The sequence below is a fragment of the Anolis sagrei genome, chromosome 2, assembly GCF_037176765.1.
Source record: "Anolis sagrei isolate rAnoSag1 chromosome 2, rAnoSag1.mat, whole genome shotgun sequence".
Classification (NCBI taxonomy): domain Eukaryota; kingdom Metazoa; phylum Chordata; class Lepidosauria; order Squamata; family Dactyloidae; genus Anolis; species Anolis sagrei.
This window is the reverse complement of record NC_090022.1, coordinates 106,474,827-106,497,516: the sequence shown is the minus strand read 5'-3', so window position 1 is coordinate 106,497,516 and position 22,690 is coordinate 106,474,827. Positions and strand designations below refer to the sequence as shown.

Below are 22,690 nucleotides of genomic sequence, written 5' to 3'. Positions count from 1 at the left end.
CAGTCCAGTGCCCGATTTACCATTGTGCTTAGGTGTGCTTAAGCACAGGGCCCCATTGGCCAGGAGTGTGTGTGTGTGTGGGGGGGCATCTTTCACCCAATATATATTTCTTTTACAATGGATTTTGTTTAATTTGAAGGCATTCAGTTTCAGAGTGATTCCAGGCATAATGATAGAGCTGATAGTCTCTGGGAGTATACCACAAAACAGACAGTGTAGGCCTATCAAGCTGATCTCCTTCAGGTCCCAAAGAAGGAAGGAAGGGGCCTCATAATTTATCTAGCAATGGGCCTCATGTGTCCTAAATCTACTACTGCCTCAATCATTTGCAATATGGTGACCCCACAACATAAGATGTTTTGTGTTTTGCAGTTCAGCAGGATTCAATCTGTAATTGTGGTGCAGCAAATATTTCAGTGGTATTTGGCATTGATTCACCAATGCCAAAAAGTACTGCATTAGCTCTTGATACTGACAGTTTGAAGAAAAGGGCACTTTATGTAACATGCTGCCATCATGAAATATACTGCTTTGAAATTGACTCCATCATTTTGAAACACCCTGCAGTTTGTTGTTGTTTTGATTACTAATGGCTGCTAAGCATAAAATTTAACATTGCGTTTCCAGAGAAGTAGTTTTGTTGTGATGCACCACAAACAACAAAGAGCATGGAATTACCTTTAAGCATATCATGTTTATTAGTCTTAAGCAACTAAACCTACCTCCAGCCTGCTTTTCTTGCATCCCTAAACAACTAGTGCAATGCATGAAGACAACTTTCTTTTGAATCAGCAAAAGCGGATCATTGGTCTAGAACTGGAATTAGAGATATTTTAATAATGCTGAGAAAGAAAAAAAGAATTCTCTCCAAAACATTCTGGGAAATTAATGAGGTGGGCAAGACATTTTGGAATATAGACTGTAGCTTCTCTTCTGAATGTGGCATCTTCTTTTTCCAAAATGCCTAGAAAATGAAGATGGCAGGCAAGATTCTCTGGAGACTTGTCTTTCTCTTCAATGACCCCCTACAAAAGTTTCAAAAAAGACACGGAAAATTATTTGTTATAATGTCTGGCAATTGGAGCTGTGTATGAAAGTCTAGCATGCTTGCATGTACTTTGTGATCTTTAGGGATGGTGGTAATTTGCATTGTTCCCAGTTTTTGCCTTACACTCAAACAGGTCTGCACCTGCATTGGACAGTAGATTTAGTCTCAACATGCTAGATTTCCACAGACATTTTAAACACTTCTCAAACTATACATATTTCACAGCTACACATTTTACAGTCTTCACATTAATGTAACATATTCACACTTGAAACATTTTTATTCTTTCATTGAATATAGTGTATTCTTTCTGTTTCAATTCATGTTTGCTACCCGCAGATAGAAGTACATTCTGACAGATACATTTCTTGAGATCTTTTCACCATTGATTTTGGTGTAGGACACCATGGAGAATATGTATCAATTTAATATGTGAGCCAGATGCTTCTTGCCTTTGAAAAATTCTCTTTGTGGAATAAGGCATCATTGATCACATGTGAGTGCAGAGTGAATTAAGGAAGTAAAGTCATTTGGTGGTTTCTTTTTCATATTTCCTACACTTCTTTGAAGCAACCCTTCTTTTACTATTAAGAATAGTAATTTAGTCTCTGTCACCTGACAGAACCTCGACTTTACTCTGAGGGGTGAGTATCATGTTGCCCTTCAAATACTGTTAGACTGCAACCCCCAGCATTCTCACCATTGACTATGCAAATAAGTGGTGTTGGGAGATGCTGTATTTGGTAAGCTGCATGACACCCCACCCTGATGGGATGATATCACATTAGAGTTCTAAAGCACAGGTTTGTGTTTCCCTATTGTCCAGTTTGCTTCCGCAGACTTCTGGGAAATATAGTTTGGGGAAGCCAGGACCTTTGTGGTTGAGAATTCGAAAGGCTCTGTGCTAAACTACATTTCCCAGAAATCTGCAGGAGCAAACTGGACAGTTGGGAAATGAGGACCCACACTTTAAAGCTCTAATGTTATATTGCCCCACGCCCAAAGTGTATGCACTACAAAAATGGTATGAAGGAAAACAAAGATATAGAGAATCGTTTTTGTTTGGCCACTTTCTGTTTCATCACTTTATTATAACACTTGGGGCTGTCACTCCTGGCTGTTTTTATGACATTTGGCCGCTTCTGGTCAGGTTTATGTATTTATCGTGTCAGGAGCAAGCCAAACAGTTGTATTGCATTTTTAAACAAACAAACAAACAAAACACAAAGTTTGCAAGCTTGGTAGTTGATTAAGTGTCCTTTGACCAGTAGCTGGCCACTTGGAGTGCCTCTGTTGTTAATATAAGAAGGTCCTCCACTGTGTATGTAGCTGTGCTCACGTTGCATCACAGCAAATGGTCTGTAGTTTGCTGACCAGAGCAAACTTCTGGTCAAGTAAAATTGGTTTAGCCTGTGTTAAGGAAAGTTGGGGTATGTTCCAGAGTTCAGTTGAAATTCTGAAGCAAACCCACATTTGGGCACAGTGTGAACAGCAGATCCGGGTCCAAATTGGACTTTTCCACCATCCACACAAACCACTGCTGCAATCCCCCTTTCCCTGTACTCATCTTTGCAGGAAAAAGGGAATCAATCTGTGTCCACCTTCTTCTTGGTTGGGCAGGCAGCTCTGCTGATATTAGCACAAGGCACCAGCAACAGCCACAAGCTCTTATGGAGAGACAACAGGGAGTAAGGAAATGTTCCAGCTGAGCCAAAGTACTTTTGGCTCAGCTGGACTGTCTGGACTATGCCTCACTGAGGGTTTGGGACAGGTTGCGTGGCTACCTCTGGGGCCAGTTGGTATCATTTCTGCTCTGGAGTGGGTCTGCATCTAGTTAAGATGTTAGAATGGCAAAGATGTGATATAGCAATCAATACAATAGACCTACTTAAGACAAGGTTAGATCCTCAGACTACTTATTTCTCAAGGAAAATAAGGGCTTGTCCAGACAGACCCAAAATACTGTATCTGTCTGGGTCCAGATGATGGACCCAGTAAAAACAAATTGAATCAGAATAACCTTAGTTATTCTGAATTAATCAAATGATTCTTCCTGAAAGGCCTAGGTCTAATGGAGCATTGGACATGTGAGGACTCACTTCCGAGGGGTAGTCCTGGGACTACCCCCCGGAAGTACCTAGTACCTAGGAGTGAACCCCCATTTGTTATCCCGAACCTTTTGGGCACTTGAAGCCCAAAGGTCTGTAATGGTGACTAATCCTTCCCCCCAGCCTCAAAACTAAAAAAAAACTTACCTGGCCACCATTAAGTTCCTCCTCATGCCCTCCTTGCACAAGGAAATGATGCACCAGGAGATGGGAAATGAGATGGAGTCCCCCCTCCCCCCCCAGTCCCCTGGCACATCATTTCCTCATGCAAGGAGAAGAAACTTAATGACAGCCAGGTATGTTTTCTTTAGTTTTTAGGGGTACTTTGGGGGGCTTTGGGATGGCTGCATGCCATTACGATTGCTATTGGGATGACATGTAGCTACCCTCCTGGGAAAACTTGGGTTTTCGGGATGCAGTGGGGACAGAAATGCACGTGAAAGCAAGCTTTTAAAACCCACTTTGGTGCACATTTCTGGCCTGTCTGGAAGCATCCTAATAGAATATATGGAGCACTACGTTTTCTAGTAGTGTCTGTCCTCAGACTTCAATTTAAAAAAAGAACTGGTATTTTCTGTACTGCACATATTTTAATGCAAGATTTCTTCTCAGAAAACCTTTGTTCTATAAACCAGAAGGATCAGTGTGCCTCTCCATTTGTTGAAAACCCTCTTCTTTTGCTTCAATACTAAAATCCACCAGAATCAATCTTTGCATTTTGTATGGGTGGGTGGAATTTTGACAATTTCCGTACAACCTCCATAGAATAGTTCTTGATATGACAGTAAAAAAAGTTTATTCAGATTGCAATTAAACAGTATTCTATAGAAGAGGCAGGAAAATACTAATGCCAACCACTGCAGTGTCCCTGAAGCAACCATATTTTCTCAGGGGCTAGTTGGATGTTATTTTGTGTTATAGCTAATGCACAATGGATTTACTCCCATTGTGGGTCCCATTCTGCTATTGTACATGCATTAAGCCATTTCTAGGCACTGCTTTCCATTTAACTACATGGCTGGCTGGATTTTTTACTTGGTTGCACTTGGCTTTTCAGTCCCAAATGTGCATCTGGTGTTGTTTAGGAGACAAGGATGGGCACAGTGTGTGTGTGTGTGTGTGTGTGTGTGTGTGTGTATCTCTGTCACACACACAATGGGGACTGCACATCAAGCTTAGGGAAGGATTGGGAATTGTGATTCTCTATTTAATTTAACTGCAATCCTCCACACACTTACTACATAGCCATCCTGGCAACACACTTTCAATAGGATACTGAAAAGCATGACATACATAGGATTAGATTGTGAATATTATTCTACTTTTGCCTGCCAACCCTAGAAATAATGAGACCACATGGATTGAAATATGGACAACTTTTATTAACAGTTACCTAGTTAAAACTGTAAACTGTAAATCTTTCTAAGGTGACCTGAACTACTTGTGAAAACAGCCGAGGTAGCATCCCTTCCCAGTCTACTTCTCGGCTCCTTAGGGCACAACACCTGGGTCCCCTGCTGACCTTACCTGGGCAACTTAAAGGGAAACATATGGAAAAATCTTCCTGAAGGATGTTGAGGCCAGACTCTTTCCATTTCAAGGCCATTTGCCTTTTATCTCCATCTTGGCTAATTGAACAATCAGTGATGATTTGCGTTAATGGCCTTCACCCCAAAGGGTGGGGGGTGCCCTGGGGGTGCACCAAATTGTAACTTTCCTAGCTATTTTCTGATGATGCCTGTTTAAGACCACACCATCACCCAATTTGCCCTAGACAACAGTATAGTGTAGGAGGGGAAAAATCCCTACCTTCCCCACTAAAGTGACGATTATATTCTACTGTTAATGGGTGGCTGTGGCGAGTCAAAGATCCAAGTAAGAATGAACCAGAAGGGGGCAGCTGGTCTCTTCTGGCTATACCCACAAAGTAGTTCTGTCTGGAACTACTTTGTGCTAGTGTCCTCCTCAGGGGAGGAGGCAACCTCTTTTGTTCTTCTGCTAGTTTCCTGAATCCTGTATTTTGCTTCAAATCAGTACATGTTTCTCTCAAAGCAAGGTAAGTCTTATAGCAAGATTTGTTTTTATTGTACAGGATGGTTAATTTTTACTGGTTCATTGAATTGATTGGTTTTCAATTAGCCAAAGTATGAACTGGAAGGTTTATATTGCTATAGAAAACAATCATGTGTGACATAGCAGTGACAGATAGCAGAGAATCCTTAGGTGTTAAATAGATGGAATGTTTTTAAAATCAAGTACACTTGGTTCTTATTAATAGTTTGCTCTACTTACTATGGATATACTAATATATTTCCTTATGCATGAAAAAAATTAATATCCTACAATTCACTTACAGAATGAAGCTAAAATTATTCTTCCCCCGCCCCCGCCCCCACACACACCCCTCCCCACAAAGCACTTATGCATTACTTGGGTAATACTTCCAACTGTCTAGACCATTGCCAGGGAGCCACACCTCTAGTTGTCCCCTTTGGCATCTCAGTTTCATCTGCTGCACTGCTAAGGTATTCCTTCTGCATCATATCCACAGTCATAATCCAAAGAAGCTTCCTGCTTCCTCCCCCTCCCCTTTCTTGAGCATTTTCTCAGTTCAGACACTGTCAGTCCTATTTTACATCAAAGACTACTCCTTCTCTCTCACAGCCCAGACTTGGAACAGGGTCATCCTTGGAGTCTTGCTGCATGCTTTGTTCAGTATGCCACAGATGCTGCTGCCAGATCTCAAAATGGTGTTCGGTTTCCTCCATCACAGAATACATACAGAAGACATCAGAGGAGAATGGCCTTTCCATCTTCCTCACCGATAACCAGGCTCATCATTTGTGCCTTTATCATATGCCATGCAGAACTTGAGAGCAGCTTTCCAGGAAAGCATGGGCAGGATGTAGCAACCATCAGGACTAGGAAAGAGAAGCTTTTAAACCCACCCACCTAGTGAAAATCTTATAAATCACCTCCTCCATTAATGTGTGTTTGTGTGTGCACACGCACACACAAATACAAGTATGTTGGTGAATTTTATGTGACGATATGCATTTTGTGTGAAAAGGGCAAATTCCTCGTGTTATACTTATTTGTCATAAAGGAAGCAAATAAGTAGAGAAGTGCAGGTATCTGGGTGCATTGAGCCAATCACCTTCTTTAACCATTAGGTATGAAAATAATATCTTCTTTTCTTGCCCATTTTATTTTTCCCCCAGACTAGTTAACAATAGATTAAAGAACAGTGGCAGCTCTTTTGAGGATGAAAGTGGATCCTGCTTAAATCCACTCTCATAGAAAACGATAGGAAATGTGGATCAGGATGAGATGGAGGAAGAGGAAGAGGTGAGGGAGGTGGAAGCAGCAAAGACAACAATGGGGCATTGTGCTTATAAATTCCCATAGAGTACATCATGAATTTATTGCTGACCTCAGGAAAACATGCTTCTCCACAAAGAAGGGTTGTGGGAATGATACAATGAAAGAGAACCTCTTTACACCAGAGGATATTCAAAACCATGTTGAAATCCTACTTTGAATTTCATAAAGCCATTCCACAGCTGGAAATTGAAAGAGGGATTTCAGTTTCATTCTTTTTCAATATTTACCAGTTGTTGTTCCAACCAACAACAAAGATCTGGGCAACATCTTAGTCATGTTTACAATTAAAGAGCAGTTTTAAAGCAGAGCAAAATTGTGCAAACTTACAACCTCATCTGACAGGTTAAAAAAAAAAGAGTCTGACAGAGCCTGTCATATGACACCGGGCTACTTCATGGGGGGCTCCATTGGGATCCATCCTGGTAACACATTGGCAATGTACTATTTATTTATTTATTTATTTGATGCACTTATTAACCGCCATTCTCAGCCCTTACGGGCGACTCATGGCGGTGTACAGTACACATAAAAAGACAGTTACAAAGGCCAGTATCAACAACATATAACTATACGACAAATACAAACTACATAAAAATCCGCTTCGTCTCTTAGTAGAATCATAGCTAGTCTCATCTTCCGTATACCATTCCAGTTCTCATTACCGTAATGTTGTTGCTTAGCACTTAATTAAATGCCCTCTCGAACAGCCAGGTCTTAAGGCTTTTTCGAAAGGACATGAGGGAGGGCGCCTGTCTGATGTGTACTAAAAGGGATCCCTGAGAAGTTGGGTGACTACAGCACAGAAAGTTTGTGGGATGGTAGCCTATAACCCACAACGATAAGGGGATGAAGCTGGGTGCTGCTCCATGGTTTCCCCCACTGCCCTCAATCTTTTGGGCCTCCATGTGATGAGGTTCTTATTCTCTCAGATATTTTGGATGTGGAAATACAGATTAGGATCTATGGGCACCTTATGGATGCTGGAGTAACTGCAGGATTTTTTAGGACAAATTAATTTTAAAAAATAAACCTTGTGGGCACTTTCTCTAAAACGTATATGACTTCTTCTTCTTCTTCTTCTTCTTCTTCTTATTATTATTATTATTATTACTTATATACCACTTTCTTTTCTAAAAGAGACTCAAAGCAGTAAACCATGGAAAAACAATCCAATCTATATATATAAATTTGTTAGGGGCATCCAACGAGGAAACAAAACTCAAAACCCCCCCAACGAAACTTAACCAAAATTCCCATGCCCATAACACAACCCACAAGGTACAAACATATCTACTCAAAATGAAAAACAACACAACAACACACTCACAAAACGGCAAAACAACAAAACTCAAAAATCCCCCAACGAAACTTAACCAAAATTCCCATGCCCATAACACAACCCACAAAGTACAAACATATCTACTCAAAATGAAAAACAACACAACAACACACTCACAAAATGGCAAAACAACAAAACTCAAAAATCCCCCAACGAAACTTAACCAAACTTCTCATGCGCATAACACAACCCACAAGGTACAAACATATCTACTCAAAATGAAAAACAACACAACAACACACTCACAAAACGGCAAAACAACAAAACTCAAAAATCCCCCAACGAAACTTAACCAAAATTCCCATGCCCATAACACAACCCACAAGGTACAAACATATCTACTCAAAATGAAAAACAACACAACAACACACTCACAAAATGGCAAAACAACAAAACTCAAAAATCCCCCAACGAAACTTAACCAAAATTCCCATGCCCATAACACAACCCACAAGGTACAAACATATCTACTCAAAATGAAAAACAACTCACTCCAAGCCCCGTCGCGCCGCTTCCCGCACACACACACCCCCTGCCGCACACACACACAACCCCACACTCCATCACTCCCCCCCGCCGCCGCATGCACACACGCAACCCCACTCCCCCCGCCGCCGCACACACACACGCAACCCCACGCTCCATCACTCCCCCCGCCGCCGCACGCACACACGCAACCCCACTCCCCCCGCCGCCGCACACACACACGCAACCCCACGCTCCATCACTCCCCCCGCCGCCGCACACACACACGCAACCCCACGCTCCATCACTCCCCCCGCCGCTGCACACACGCACGCAACCCCACGCTCCATCACTCCCCCACCCCAATCTTACCTCCTTTTAAAGAAAAAGGGGGAAGGAAGGAAAGTTAGAGAAAGAAGGAAGAAGAAAAGGAAGAAAAGGAAAGATGGAAGGAAAGAAAAGAGAGACAGCAGAAAAGAAAGAAAAAGGGGGAAGGAAGGAAAGAGATAGAGAAAGAAGAGGAGAAGGAAAGATGGGAGGGAAGGAAGGAAGGAAGGAGGGAAAGAAGGAGAGAAAGAGGGAAGATTGGCCACAGCAACACGTGGCGGGTAAAGGTTGTTATTTCTATTATTATTATTATTATTATTATTATTATTATTATTATTATTATTATGCTATTGTTCCTATGAGACCCTGGGGGAATGGGAGAGGTGTCAGGTCCCAGAGGCAATGTATTGCATTATTGTTATTGTTATGATGGTGGTAAAATAAAAGGAAATAAAAAGTGAAAGAAGGAAGCAAACAGGGAGGGAAGAAAGGCAAAGGAAGAAAGGGGGAGGGAATGAAGGAAATAGAGAAGGATGAAACCAAGTAGTGAAAGAAAGAAAGAGGTAGAGAAGGAAGAAAGGAGAGAAAGGGGGAGGAAAAGGGGGAAGGAATAGGTAGGGACCTCTCTTTCATAATAGTCCAGATATCTACCTCAACTTTGATAAGTTTTACTATAGGCCACAGCAACGCGTGGCAGGGCACAGCTAGTATATAATATAAACCTTAAAGACTATAAACATTAAAATAGCATTAAAACCCATTTAAAATATACAAACCCCACACAATGTCCCCTGACTTTGTCTTACAAACTTTAAAAGCCTGCCTGAATAAAAAGGATATAAAAGCCAATCACTAGCTCCCAATAATTTATCTGAAATGTCTCCTGTCCCCGTTTATGTTTTTTTTCCCCCTTTCGCCAGTCCCCAACCCCAACATTTGAGCAGAGTCCTGATACGAGGTCATGACTTGTGCTTCTCTTATGTTTGACGTTGCGGGTAGTTGTTTCAGTCAATTCAGCACAGTTTGTCCTTATTGTCTTCCTGTGCAAGGAAACTGTAAGGAAGGATAAAAAGGTCTGAAGTTGACGTATTGCTGCAACAACTGTAAGAACCACTTGGAATTAGTGTCAGTAGGACAGTAGAACACTGCCTCTGCCCCCTTACTGCAATGGCCTTACCAGTTTGTTAGTCTTTAAGACCCTACAGCATTCACCTCAGTTCTCAGTTCTCTCCAGAGGTCTTTGCTCCTTGGGCAGTTGTGCTTAGGTTTTACAAAGTTCTCATGTGCTGCTTCAGTTGTAACCCTTGGTCTCAGAGACTTTTTTGATGCCCAGATACAGGAAATATGTTTTTTTATCACCCGCATTTCTGAGGGTAAGGGTAAGTGGCCATTCTCCTCTCAGTTTTGGCCACATCTACATGCTCTACAATATATCTGTGAGTTATCTCAAATAATATCTCTTGTTATATCAAACCTGACTTCCTAGAACCTGCTTTATGGAATATTGAGCACCCGCAGAATTGGCTTGGTTGCTTTAAGAGAGCACAGATCTCTTAAGGGCTTCACAGTTTCTCCCTCCACTCCATCTGACAAGGAAAAATGAAGAAGATATTCCAAGCTATTTCCATGGACCATGATTATTTTTAAGTATTGTCATTTGCTTTTGATATCTTCAGGAAGACAAAGACATCACCTTTTATTCATTCCTCTATTAATCTACAGATTAAGAAAGAAAATATTTATTTATTTATTTGACTTGTATACCGTTACTCCCAATTTGGCTCAGAGCAGTTTACAGCAGTAGATTAAAACAATACAATTAACTTTAAAATACAATAAAAACAAAAACAGACATAGTCCTGAAATATGAAATTGAAAGAGGGAGAAGTTGATTTCCCAGTGTTCTTTGGCTCTTCCTGGGATACCGCCCATGAACGCAAGCATGATAGTTTAAAATGTTGCCTGAAAAAATCTTGCAGGTTATTAAGTCTATTAAACACAGCTTTGTATTCCATGTTTCATTGGTTAAATATAAATATGCCCCTTTCATTGGTGTTCTGGAGTTTCTTCTTTGGCTTGCTGCAGGATTCGGTCTTACTCATTTTCTCCCCAACACATTTCCCATTTGGTTGTTAATTTCTTCCTGTGATGAGACAAGCCAGGGAAAAGATGTTCAAGTCCAACATGAACTCTCCTTAAATCAGCCTGTAAGGCATGGGAGGGGATAGCTGAGCAAGCCCTAAAGGGAAAGAATCAACCTTGAATAAGATGTGAGATTTGTGAATGTAGAGCAGTTGAGGCTACTGTCATAACTAGGAATTCAGTGTAGCATTTTTTAAAATGTGAAAAATTTGAATCTACCCGACTAATACAATCATTAAGCCTTAGGCAATAAGACCTGCTGGCCATTATCTGGTTCTGTCAGGATTCAGATTCAATCAGCTCACCTGTATTCTGGCCTTCACCATGTTAAAGAGTAGTTAAAGCAGAGCAATTTATATCCTCACCACGGTTACAATTTTGAGGGCAGAAATACATCTTTTACTATATTTTTCCTCTTTCTACTTGAAAATATAGATACGTTACTGCAATTTACTTAGTTCAGTAAAATAAATAAATTGTAAAAATCACATGATATGTATATTCATACTGTATAATCTTAATTTGTATGAATGTCCTAGCTAATAATAGTATAGCTCCAGCAAATAACTATTATCAACAGTTTCTGGGCCAATAGAAAGTGCCAATTTTTATGAAGACCCTGAGGTTCTACTGCTAAAATTAAGGTGCTGAGCAATCTGTACTCCTACTCCCATGAATAGAATTAACTAGATACCAATTTACACCTCATTGTCAAGAGTAGCTGATTTGTCCACAAGTGAGACCACATTTACATCTTTTGTAATTAAGTTAAAGGGGGGAAAGACATTTTTCGTTTATTGCAAATTGCAAAGCAAATATTTAATGTTAAATGAGTTCAAATGTTAAAATGTATGCAACAGTGAAAGAAAGGAAAAAGAAGTGCCTTACTCGATCATAATCTGCTATACTGAAATATTAGTAATCTCTTCTTCCATTAAAGGTTTTGTCTTATGAAACAGATTAATTATTACTGCATGTCTGATGAACTTTATTCAAGTCATGTAGCTTTCACTTTTAATCAACATGAATGAAACTAGCTAATGTTAGTGAATGATGATTATTGCTATTCTAACTGTTGATAAGAGTAGGTGTTAGTCCACTGTTAGAGAATGCTGTTATTTGTTTGTATCCCACTCTTCAGGTGCAAACCTCCAGAGGCAGCTAACAAATTTAATTACACTGAAGAGAGTGGAAAAATGTAGAATTGTATAAGGCACAGATTATACTATTATGGAAGCTTGACACCTGAAAAGCCTCATCCAATGAAAATATTTTTTTTTCCTGTCTGATGTCAAAATGATATCATTAGTTAACCAACCATCTCAATAGCAAGCTGCTTGGGACAATACAACTGGGACCTTTCATGGTGTATAGTTTATGGTTCCCCTTTAAACTGCTATTGACTACGTTCTGTGGAAGTCATGACATATTGGAACAATTTGGAACAACATCACTGATCTCTGTTAAATATATCTAAACCACACTTACCAGAATTTCATAGAATGGAACCATTGTCACTGTATTTGTGTAGTGTGAAAGAGCTCCTGAAAAATCTGAATATTTTAAAGTTGAAACATCACAACTGGCAAGCTAGAAAACCATAATGTTAGAACACCATCACACTCTCCGTTGTCCCAGTTTGGCAGGGATTTCACTAATTAAGAGTCTTTTAAAATATTACAGTTTCTCTTTGTCCCACTTTCCCATTTTGTTGATGGTTTACCTCAGTTGTTGCAAACTGAGTTCATAAGAGCAGTTTACACTCAATTATCTCAGCAGAAAGAAGAAAAATTGAGGAGGCAGAAGATTATCTTTTCCAGCTGGCTCAGGCAAAAGCAAACTTCTGCAGCCACTGTTATCATATCTCTTCTTCCTTGTTCTGTTGTTTCTTGACCACAGGTCCAAGTTTTCATATGTAGAATGTTAAGACCATAAATAGTGCCCGAATGAAAGGAATATTTTCATAGATGTGCAGTTTCATATCAGAAGGAGTTAGCCATTGTAGTCCCCAGGATATTCCTTGTTAGTAAACAAATGAGGGTGCAATAGGGTTATTATTATTATTATTTTGCTGTATCTAGAGTATACACCTTTGTGCTTTTTGATTCTCACAATCACTATTGACAGGTCTGAATTATTAAGACACAAAGTAAGAAGGATAAAATTCCAAATGACATATGCCTGAGAGGAGAGGCAAGGAGTGAGGAAGAGAAAAATGCTGAAAAAACCCCCTGCTGAATTAAGTTCATTCCAGAAATAGAGAACAGTTGTTGGTCCTAAATCTAAGTCTGACACCTCCATTCTCTTTGTGGTTTGCACCAATTGCTGAGATCCTATCAGATTGTCATAACTTTATTTGAATTGTAAATTTGTTTTACTCTTCCAGTAAAACACCATCACACTCTCCGGTTGTCCCAGTTTGGCAGGGATTTCACTAATTAAGAGTCTTTTAAAATATTACAGTAAAACACAGCACAGGAAAAATAATACCTGACAAACAGTTACTAGGAAAAAAAAGTATGCTTTCCCCCAAGCCAGACGTACAAGCCGTTGTTGTCGTTTCTGACTGTCTTGAAGTCATTTCAGACATATGGTTACCCAAATGTGAACTTGTCACAGTGTGTTGTGTTTTGTAGGGGCGGCAGAATCTGATCACAGGGGGCATGCTATTGCCTTCCTCTGAGACTGAGAATGTGTGACTTGCCCAAGGTCACACAGGAGTTTCTGTGACTTTCAGTATCCTAATCCAACACTCAAACCACGGCACCAGGCATCCTCAAATTGCAGCCCTGCAGCTGTTTGGGCCTTTAATACCCAGAATCCCTCACAATTGAACAAGCTTGTTAGGGCTTTTGGGAGTTGGAGACCCAAACAGCTGGAGGGCTGCAATTTTAGGATGCCTGCACTACACCATGCTGGCTCTCCAGTATCCTCTAGTATTTCACAAATGAAAACTGGGATACTTATCCAAGCAACATCAGGTGTAGAGTTAGGCTGGCAAAAGTTCTTTATGAGAAAGGACATATCACCTAGGATATGCTGCAGCCAGGCATGTAGCCGAGGAGGGGGGTGTTGAGGGGCTTTGCCCCTCCCCATTCTCAGGGTGGTCCATGAGAAAGCCTTACTGGTACGTGGCATGATGGCATCCTTAAGATTTTGGAGCAGATGCAAAAGAACTTTTTGTAAAACTCTTTGACTTAGCAAGAATATCTCAAAAAATATTTCAAAGCAACTTGACTACTCCAAGGCAAAGTTCAAGACAGGTGCATCAGGCAAACCCAGGGACTAATTCTTAGAAGATTATTTCAGAGTTGCGGCGCTCATACCATGTGTCGATTCACTCATAAAGAACATTACTGAAAGGTTCATGTCAAATGAAGACATTTTGACCAATTTCCAGGTTCTCCTCCCTGGGTTTTCAGGTCTAGACAAAGTTCACCATATGGAACAACTGTAAGAATACTTTGAAATGACACAGCACTTGCTTCCGTCAAGGCTGAGTACATAATATGGTGTAATATTACACTATCAATTAAGAATGATACGGAGGTACTTAAAGTGTTGGAACTGTATGACAAAACCTACTATCGGTCAATAAATTTTCTTTTGACTGTGTTAGCTACTCTACCAGTAATGACATGCAGTGTAGAAAGATCATTTCAATCATGAAGAGAGTGAAAAGTGTATCTAGAAGTTTAGTGACAGATCAGAGACTTAGTGGACTAGCAATGTTTTCCATCCATCGGGACATCAGTATCAAACCAGAAAAATTAATTGACAAAATGGCTGGGGAGAAGAAAAGAAGACTGCTGCTGTAAAGCAAAAAAATAAGTCAAAAAGTATGCTAAACATTTTGTTAATGAAAGTAAATAAATAACATTTATTATTTAAACTGTTACATTCCTTCATATCATGATCTGATCACCACGCTCAATATATCCCATATGCATGGGGGTATTGGGATAATGATACAAAAGGGTAGATCCTCTTTCACTCAGACTCAGCTCCCCCCGAATCTAAAACCTGGCCACTTGTTTACTGGGAAGATTCTGCCCCTCTTCTCCCTCCTGTTGAATTAATTGAGTGAAGACTACTTTTGCACTTTTAATGCAGTTTCCATCAAAAGGGGAAATCTAGGTAGGGGAAGAGAAACTGAGACATTTTCAAAGCAGCTGAAAAAGTGGGAAGACAGGATTAATCTGGATTGTCCCTACCGAATGAGGACAGTTGGAAAATATGCAAGGTAATGTTGTTTAGCATACATAAACACTAGATAGCATCTAGCTTGAAGAGTCACAAGCCACTAATGCCTGCATTATAGGTACAAATGTTCTATTTATGGCAAGCCAAACTGTAAAAGTAGATCTGGCCACCAGTCAAGGTTCATTCATTAACACATTAGTATCTGCCTAGCATGCTGTTAAACACAAAGCTGGCAGAGTACAAAATAGGTTTTTGTGGTGATTCTAATTGCTCGGATTCCCCTAACTTCTTTTTACAGCAGTCATATATATTATCTTGTGGGTTCAGTGTTCACAGATGATGGACCTATTGAGGTCGCACTTTGATATTACCCTTTATCAAAAAAGATTTCATTTTCTAAATAAACCTATGATCTTATTCTGGTGTGCACTGCACCTGTACATTTAACTGCTCCTTGAAATTTTAATAAATAAGCACTGTGATATGAAAGTAATTTTGTGTGTGTTAGATAAAATTCAAAATGGAAAGTACCTTTATTTTATGTTTTTTTTAAAAAAAATCTACCTTGCATGATTTATCAGATCCCTTCACCATAACCTTATAGCATAAAATCTTTGCTCATTAATTCTTTGGAAAGCTTCTAAATCCAGTAAGAAGCAATGAATGAGAACCAACAACAGGATAGTACAATTGAATAGAAAGTTGAAGGACAATAGCGCACAATTATTGCAAAGCATCCAAAAGTAAACTGGTCGTTTTTACATTGGTTGCCCACATTCTCTTCCATTGGCCTTGCAAAACTGTTTTGAAGAGAGGACTGATTGTCTGAGTTGGGTTTTAAATTACAGTAAGACTATATTACAGAAAACCTGTGTCAGGAAAGAGTGACAATTAATAAGAAGCAATACAAGGGAATAAAACATCTAGTTCACCCCATCCATGGCCTAAACTGAAGTTCTAGTCCCAACTAGAGTAGGTTTTTTGAATTAATTGTTGAATAGTAAATAAGCATTCACATAAATACCATTAGATTTAGGACCGAGAAGTACAAGAAACATTGTCTTTTGGTTTTACCTGTTGATGCCAGTAAGCTTTGTGAAGTTTGAGGTCTTGAACTGAGTAGTCCCAACTTTTTGTACTTTTCATAAAGGACAAAATATTAGGTCTACTTTTCCCTGCTTAGTTGTCTTTTGATGGTCGAACAGGGTTGGGTACTACCAAAAATATATTGCAACACAATAACAAGATTTTAAGGACCAACAATATCTGCAACCATAGGGGGAAAAAAGGAACAGTTATGGTATAATGCATGGATGCCTATTGCATATTATGTTTTTGTGACCAGGGAGGAAAAATCAAAATAAATGGTATATGAGCATGAATATTTGTGGATCACAAAACTAGATTGTAATCTCAGATCACAAATACCACCAGTATTGGCACTGATGACAGTAACAGAAATAAGCATTTCATGTAACACATAGAACTGGACTAATGATTCTGTACCATTTCCTTTCTCACTCAACTATTCCCATTAAGAAAAGTAGTCCTTGTTACCTTTTTATTATTAATTTGAACCAACATGTAAACAAATAATATTCATTGCATGTGTTCAGAAAGGATCAACACACTGTTTTCTAGGTAGAAAAAGTCTATCCCTGTATCTTCTTCAGGGCCAAGTCCTTTAAATGTCAATTGCTTGGAGCTCTATATGAAGCACGTGTGTGTGTGTGTGTGTGTGTGTGTGTGTTTGTATGTGTGTAAGAGAGTGAGATTAACCATCATACTATATGATAAAAGTTCATCTTTCTCTATTTCTCTGTTTCCCCTCCTCAGTTTCCTGAGGTTTTTAGTTGCTCATCATTCAAAATGGCAGTATTTATCCCAGATTTCACAAATAACAGTGAGATTATGAAAAGAGCTTGCTGATAAGTAAGGCTTTTCAATTGCTTCTGTGATTGCCATAGGTAAGGCTATACTGGAAAATAGCAACAGCTGCAGCAGACTTCTCTCTCTGTGTGTTTAATCTTTAAAATAAAATCTGTAATACTGAATTTCTTTGCTTATGAATATGTCAAAAACTATGTTTACTGTAAAGCTTCTGCTATGATGCTTCCGAATTTACAGTGTTGCAAAACATTCATAATAACTATGAAATAGTTTACCAATGACTGTATTCAGCTGAGTGGAAGAGACAGTATATACTCAGTCATCAACTTTTGCTGGAGCTAAATCTAGTGATTCCACAGGGGAAAGTAAATATTTGAAGAAATGCAAACTTTTTTTGATTTAATGTTCTTGCTCTGCACTCTATAGCCAGTTTTTTTGACAAGATAGGTTACTTTCAGCAGGCATTTATGAGAAAGCCCATGATTAAAAAGTTATGATTCAGTACTGTGATCTTATCTAGCATATTTCATAGCTACACAATATGAATTTTTAATCAAATGCCTGGGTTTCTATTGGCTGAGTTAGCAAATGCTGTCATCAAAGTATGACTAAGAGGCCATCCAAACTGCAGAATTATAGCAGTTTGGCATTGCTTTAACTGCCATGGCTCCATCCTATAGGATCCCATGATTGTAGGTTGTTGTGCAACAGAGCTCTCTGAGAGAGAAGAGCAAATTGCTGCAGGTCCCAGAATTCTAGAGCATTCAGCTATGGCAGTCAAAGTGGTGCCAAACCTCTATAATTCTGCAGTGTGGACACAGCCTTGGTGAGCTGTATTTTTTAAGGAAATCTATATAGTCTTTCAGCAACCCCATATTTACAAAGGTAGTGCCAAGTGGGGTCTTTGGTGTGGAGTGTTGGGGATTATTGAGCTTGTTGTTTCTCCCTTATAGATGCCATCATTGATTGATTTTCCCTCAGCTATTCCACTTTGGGAGCCTAGTCGTGGAGACGTGCAATTTGAAATGATGTTTGAATATGTGCCTGGAAGAATTGCTAAAAAGATTGCATCCAGTTCCTCTCTTTAGTTCTGTCCTGTCCTGACTGACCATCCTAGTCTGCATTTCAGTAGGAAGAATTGTGAATCAAGGTGTTTGGCTTCTAAGATATAACTCTGCTTTTAAAGGAGAGAATAGAAGATATTAGGTTATCAACTGACACAAAGTAAATGCAGTATATAAATCTGGTTCAAGTCTTTTTAGGGGCATTATGCTTTCACTCTCGGGTATACATTTTACTAGCTCACACAAAGAGGTTTCCGAGACCTTCCGACAAAAGCATTCTCTGGAAGGTTCAAACCATTGACAGCACTTTCAGAATGGGGCTCAGGCAGAGATCCATTCCCCTCACATCCATCGGCGGCTTTACTTCCCTCTCCAGTTCCACAGAGCGATGTCGGTGAAGGGTTTTGCTGCTTTGGCTCTCGGGAGGATTATGGCCTCTGTTCAGCTGCCATCTGCCCTCACCTCACCTTTTCCTGTGATTCGACAAATGTGTCAAACACAGCATCTCGTGCACTTTCTCAGTTTTGCGGCTTCAAGAAAATTTAAGTAGAGGTCGAACATCCCTTGTCCAAAATGCTTGGGGCCAGACGTGTTTTGGATTTCAGATTTGTTTCCAAGTTTTTGAATTCTTGTATTTGCATATACATACGAAATGAGATATCTTGGAAATGAGACCTAAATCTAATGCAGCATTTCCTTTGTGTTTCGTGTATACCTTTATGCACATAGCCTGAAGATACACTATATTTTTAGTAATTTTGTGCATGAAAGAAAGTTTGTGCATGCTTAAACCATTAAAAAGCAAAGGTGACACTATCTCAGCCATCCACGTGGACAAATTTGGAATTTCTGAATTCTGAATAAGGGATGCTCAATTTGTAGCACTTTGGGGCAAAATCACAATTAGTAAAAAACATTTTCAGAGTGTTGTCTTCTAACAAAGCAACTGTGCACTTTGAGAGAAAATATTTTTTCCATTAATATATCTATGGCAAGCCATTGTTTATCCAGTAATACCTTATATCTGCATGCTATTATTCCACTTTGACTTCGTTATGATTCAGAACTCTTGGTAAACAATTTAGTGATGATTCCTTTTTCATCCCATTACAAAAAAAAAAAAAAGAAAGAAAGATAGAGATGCCTGGTGGTCTTTGGGTGAAATGCAAAAACGCTTATTTTGTTTACTACTCAAATCAGCCAAGATGTAGATTAATTAACATTTGTCCTCTACTGCCTTTCAAGTTAAAGAATGCACTGATTGAAAGATAAATGAAAGACAGGACATGAAACAATGGTTACGTGAAATCCTATTACAGGTTGATGTACCTAATTCTAAGGAACTAGCTGGGGATTCTGGGATTTCCTATCTGCAGGGGGAGAATTAGGCTTAAATCGGTGAATCTGTACTTCACGGCATTTACCTGGGGCCATGTACTTTGCATAGTCAGGCAGTTCAATTCAGCTTTCAAGTATATTGAAAGGGCTCAATATCTATCTAGTGCCGTGAATAAATGCCACTTCTTACACAGTTACAGGCAGTCGGTATTCCACTTGAATAATAATAATGAGGTATCGTGCTGCTGGGCATGATAGAGGTATACCTTGACCAACAAATCTGGTTCATTGGTCAGCTCCAAAGTTGAGTAACTTAGCAGAAATTCTGCTATAAGCATGGTCATAAAACCAGTAGCTTGTCCCTGCACTTTTGGTAAATTGCATGTTTGATAAGAATAACCCCCTAAATTTTTAAAACCATGCATCATAGCTTCACTTTCTAGAAAGGCTGTAGAAATGAAAGAGTTTGTAGTTGGTGAGAGCATGAAGAGAGAGAAGCAGGAGGTCTTTCTCTTAACTGTTTAACGTGCCTTATAATTGGCTTTGCAAAGGTGATGGGGAGAGAAAGCTTTGATTAGTTGTTTCCCTAGAGCATATAAGGAAACTTATATGAAGCTTGGGCTTGAAACCAATTATTTACATTTCCATGGAAAATGTCATTATTAGTAAATTTTGCTCTCTAATAGTTATTCTAATGTGCTGTGGGATAGCTTTGCATGGCTCAGTAATGATGTCGAAGGAATTTTAACTCAAAGCACATTTTGAAAAGGGGCGAAAATAACCTGAATGCATTCATCAAGCACAGAACCTCATTGGGGAAGCTCATAATCCCCTTTCTCACCAAGGTAATTTATTGGTATGGCCAGGGCCGACCAAGAAAGAAATCCCCTGATTGTAGCACACACTAAAAAAAAGTCAACCCATTGACTGGCCACTGTCAAAAAAAACAAATCTTAAATTTTGTAACCAGTAGTCTCTGATCAACATTCTGGTAATAGCGCTAATATGGTGTTATTGTACATAAAATATTGATGTGATCACCTTATATGCAGCACCACCAAAGGTTGAGAGGTCATCTTTTTGACAGGTGGCCTGGTCATCTCTCTGGACAACTGCCCATCAGGCAATTAATGAGTGCTCATTTCTAAGTGCTGGAAGCCAGGGACAGCGCTGGGATGATTGGCTTTATGTTGGTACTTTGCTGTCCTTCAACTTTAACAGCCTCCTTATTTGAACTAATTCAGATTAATATTAAGAATTCTAATGGTTATGGTATTTGATGATGAGAATAATCATACTGAAGTTTGGATATAGGCTCAGGATTTCATAGCCAACATAAGCTTGTGTCTTTCAGGATCCTCTTTGGATCTGGTTTTCTGCACTAAGGTAATGTTCTGCAATTGGGAAAGCTTATTGAGATTCTACTAGAATGGAACCTCTAAGGCTCCTGGTTATCTCTGCAGAGTGAAAGACAGAAGAGAAAATGTGATGTTCTGTGGAAGATGAGAAATCTAGGTCTTGTGGGAATTATTCTGCAAGATTTAGTCAAAGGTCCTGCTGAAGGACTGGTCTCTATGTGGGATAACCCAAGCTGTCAATATGATTGCTAGCAAAAGTCCTTAAGTAAGTCGAAGAGTCCTGTCAACTCCTTGGTATTCTTATGATCAAAGAGAGATGAAAAGACAGAGTTGCTGCGATTGGAATATGAATGGCCAAAGACCAGGAGAAGCAGAGAAGTAGTCTGCCCAAACCTGCCCAGCTGAGGGCATTTTATTTGTGATTAGGAGGAGGACTAAAGGTCTTCTTGTTGTAGGGTCCAGTGTGACTAAGTGGTGTGCAAAAGATGTGGCCAATTTGTGCTGCAGATAAATAAATATACTTACCTCTGTTCTGGCTTAAATGCAATGGTTTTAATTAAGTCCAAATGTGGATGAAACTAGATTACAATCTAGTAATGATTTATGGAGACTTTTCAATTTATACAGCCTGAGGATACAGACAAACTACATGGAAGTGTGTGGCCTTATATGTATTTGGCCTTCATCCTTGCCTGTCATAGCTATTGGACAGGTCAAGGGTGGTCAATGTGTCTTTGATGCTTGGCAGGATCCTCTTGTAGGAGACCTTTGTAACTGCTTTGTAAAATTACAGCCTATGTCTGGGGGCAAGGAGTTGGAGTATGTGGTGCCTTCAGACAGTGTTCATGATACTGAATATTTAGACCAATTCCAATCAGGTCTTATACCCAGGTTTGGGATAGAAACACCATGTTAGATGGCATATCGTGAACAAAGATTTCAGCCCTCCTGGACGTCAGCATTATTAGTCATAACTCGACTGTCTATCCAGTGGTAATCAGTCCTTCTGGAAAGTAACAATAGGAAACCATTGATTTATGAGGCTCTTTTTTATTCTCCATGCCTTTAAATATTGGCATGAAGCTGCTGGGGAAAGACATCTGAAAATCTGGACAATCTCATCAATGTAAGAATGACACTCAGCTGTACCTTTCATTCCCACTTATCCATCTGAGGGAAGTCATGAAAAGTGGTTGAATCATTCTCTGGAGGAGGTTGTGGGATGGCTGCAGTTGCACAAACTGAAACCAAATCCAGCAACATGAAGGTACTGTGGGTGGAGAACATATGACTATGGCTGGACACTCCTCTTAGTTGTGGATGTACTCCTTCTGAGGGATCAAGCCTGCCCCCCCCCCTGCAGATTTGCTACATCTTTGGTAGTGCTTTGTCTTTAATCAGCTTGTGCTAGTGCCACAATTGTGGCACTATCCAAAGGGGGGTATGCCTTGTTTCAGTTGTCCATACCCTAGTGATATCCTGACTGATTAACTACAATATTCTTTTTATGGAATGTCTATTAAAAATCATATAAGAACTTCACAGATGACACGACACATCTGTTTAAGAACTTCATAGGTGAAAAGTGGTTGACTACAGGACTTCCTTATTAGGCCAGGTACACTTTGATGGTGCTACATGAAGTCATATCAGCCACATGACCTTGGAGGTGTCTATGGATAATGCCGACTCTTTGGCTTAGAAATAGAGATGAGCACCACTTCCCAGAGTTGAACACCACTAGACCTAATGACCTTTACCAGCCAGAACCTGGCTGCAATCGGTGTCCAGTCCACCAGTGCTTGTTGGTTGTCCTCTTCTGCATTTGACAATCTACCCTCAAATATATGTGTGTGTGGCTACTATTTATATGAGTATGGAACACATGGTAGAGGTGTCTAAAAGTATGTATATCATGGAGAGAGTGGATAAGGCTGTATCCCCCCCCCCCCCCCCCCCATCATCCACACCTCATTCATGCTAGAAAGAGAGGTCATGCCTGAAGCGGCATAGTGGGGACTGAG

At 39.8% G+C, this 22,690-nt stretch overlaps 1 protein-coding gene across 11 annotated transcripts in view; it reads left to right on the top strand.

The window, feature by feature from the left end:
* TENM2 (teneurin transmembrane protein 2) overlaps positions 1-22,690 on the top strand; it is a 1,067,106-nt gene that overhangs the window by 385,747 nt on the left and 658,669 nt on the right. The window lies entirely within an intron of this gene.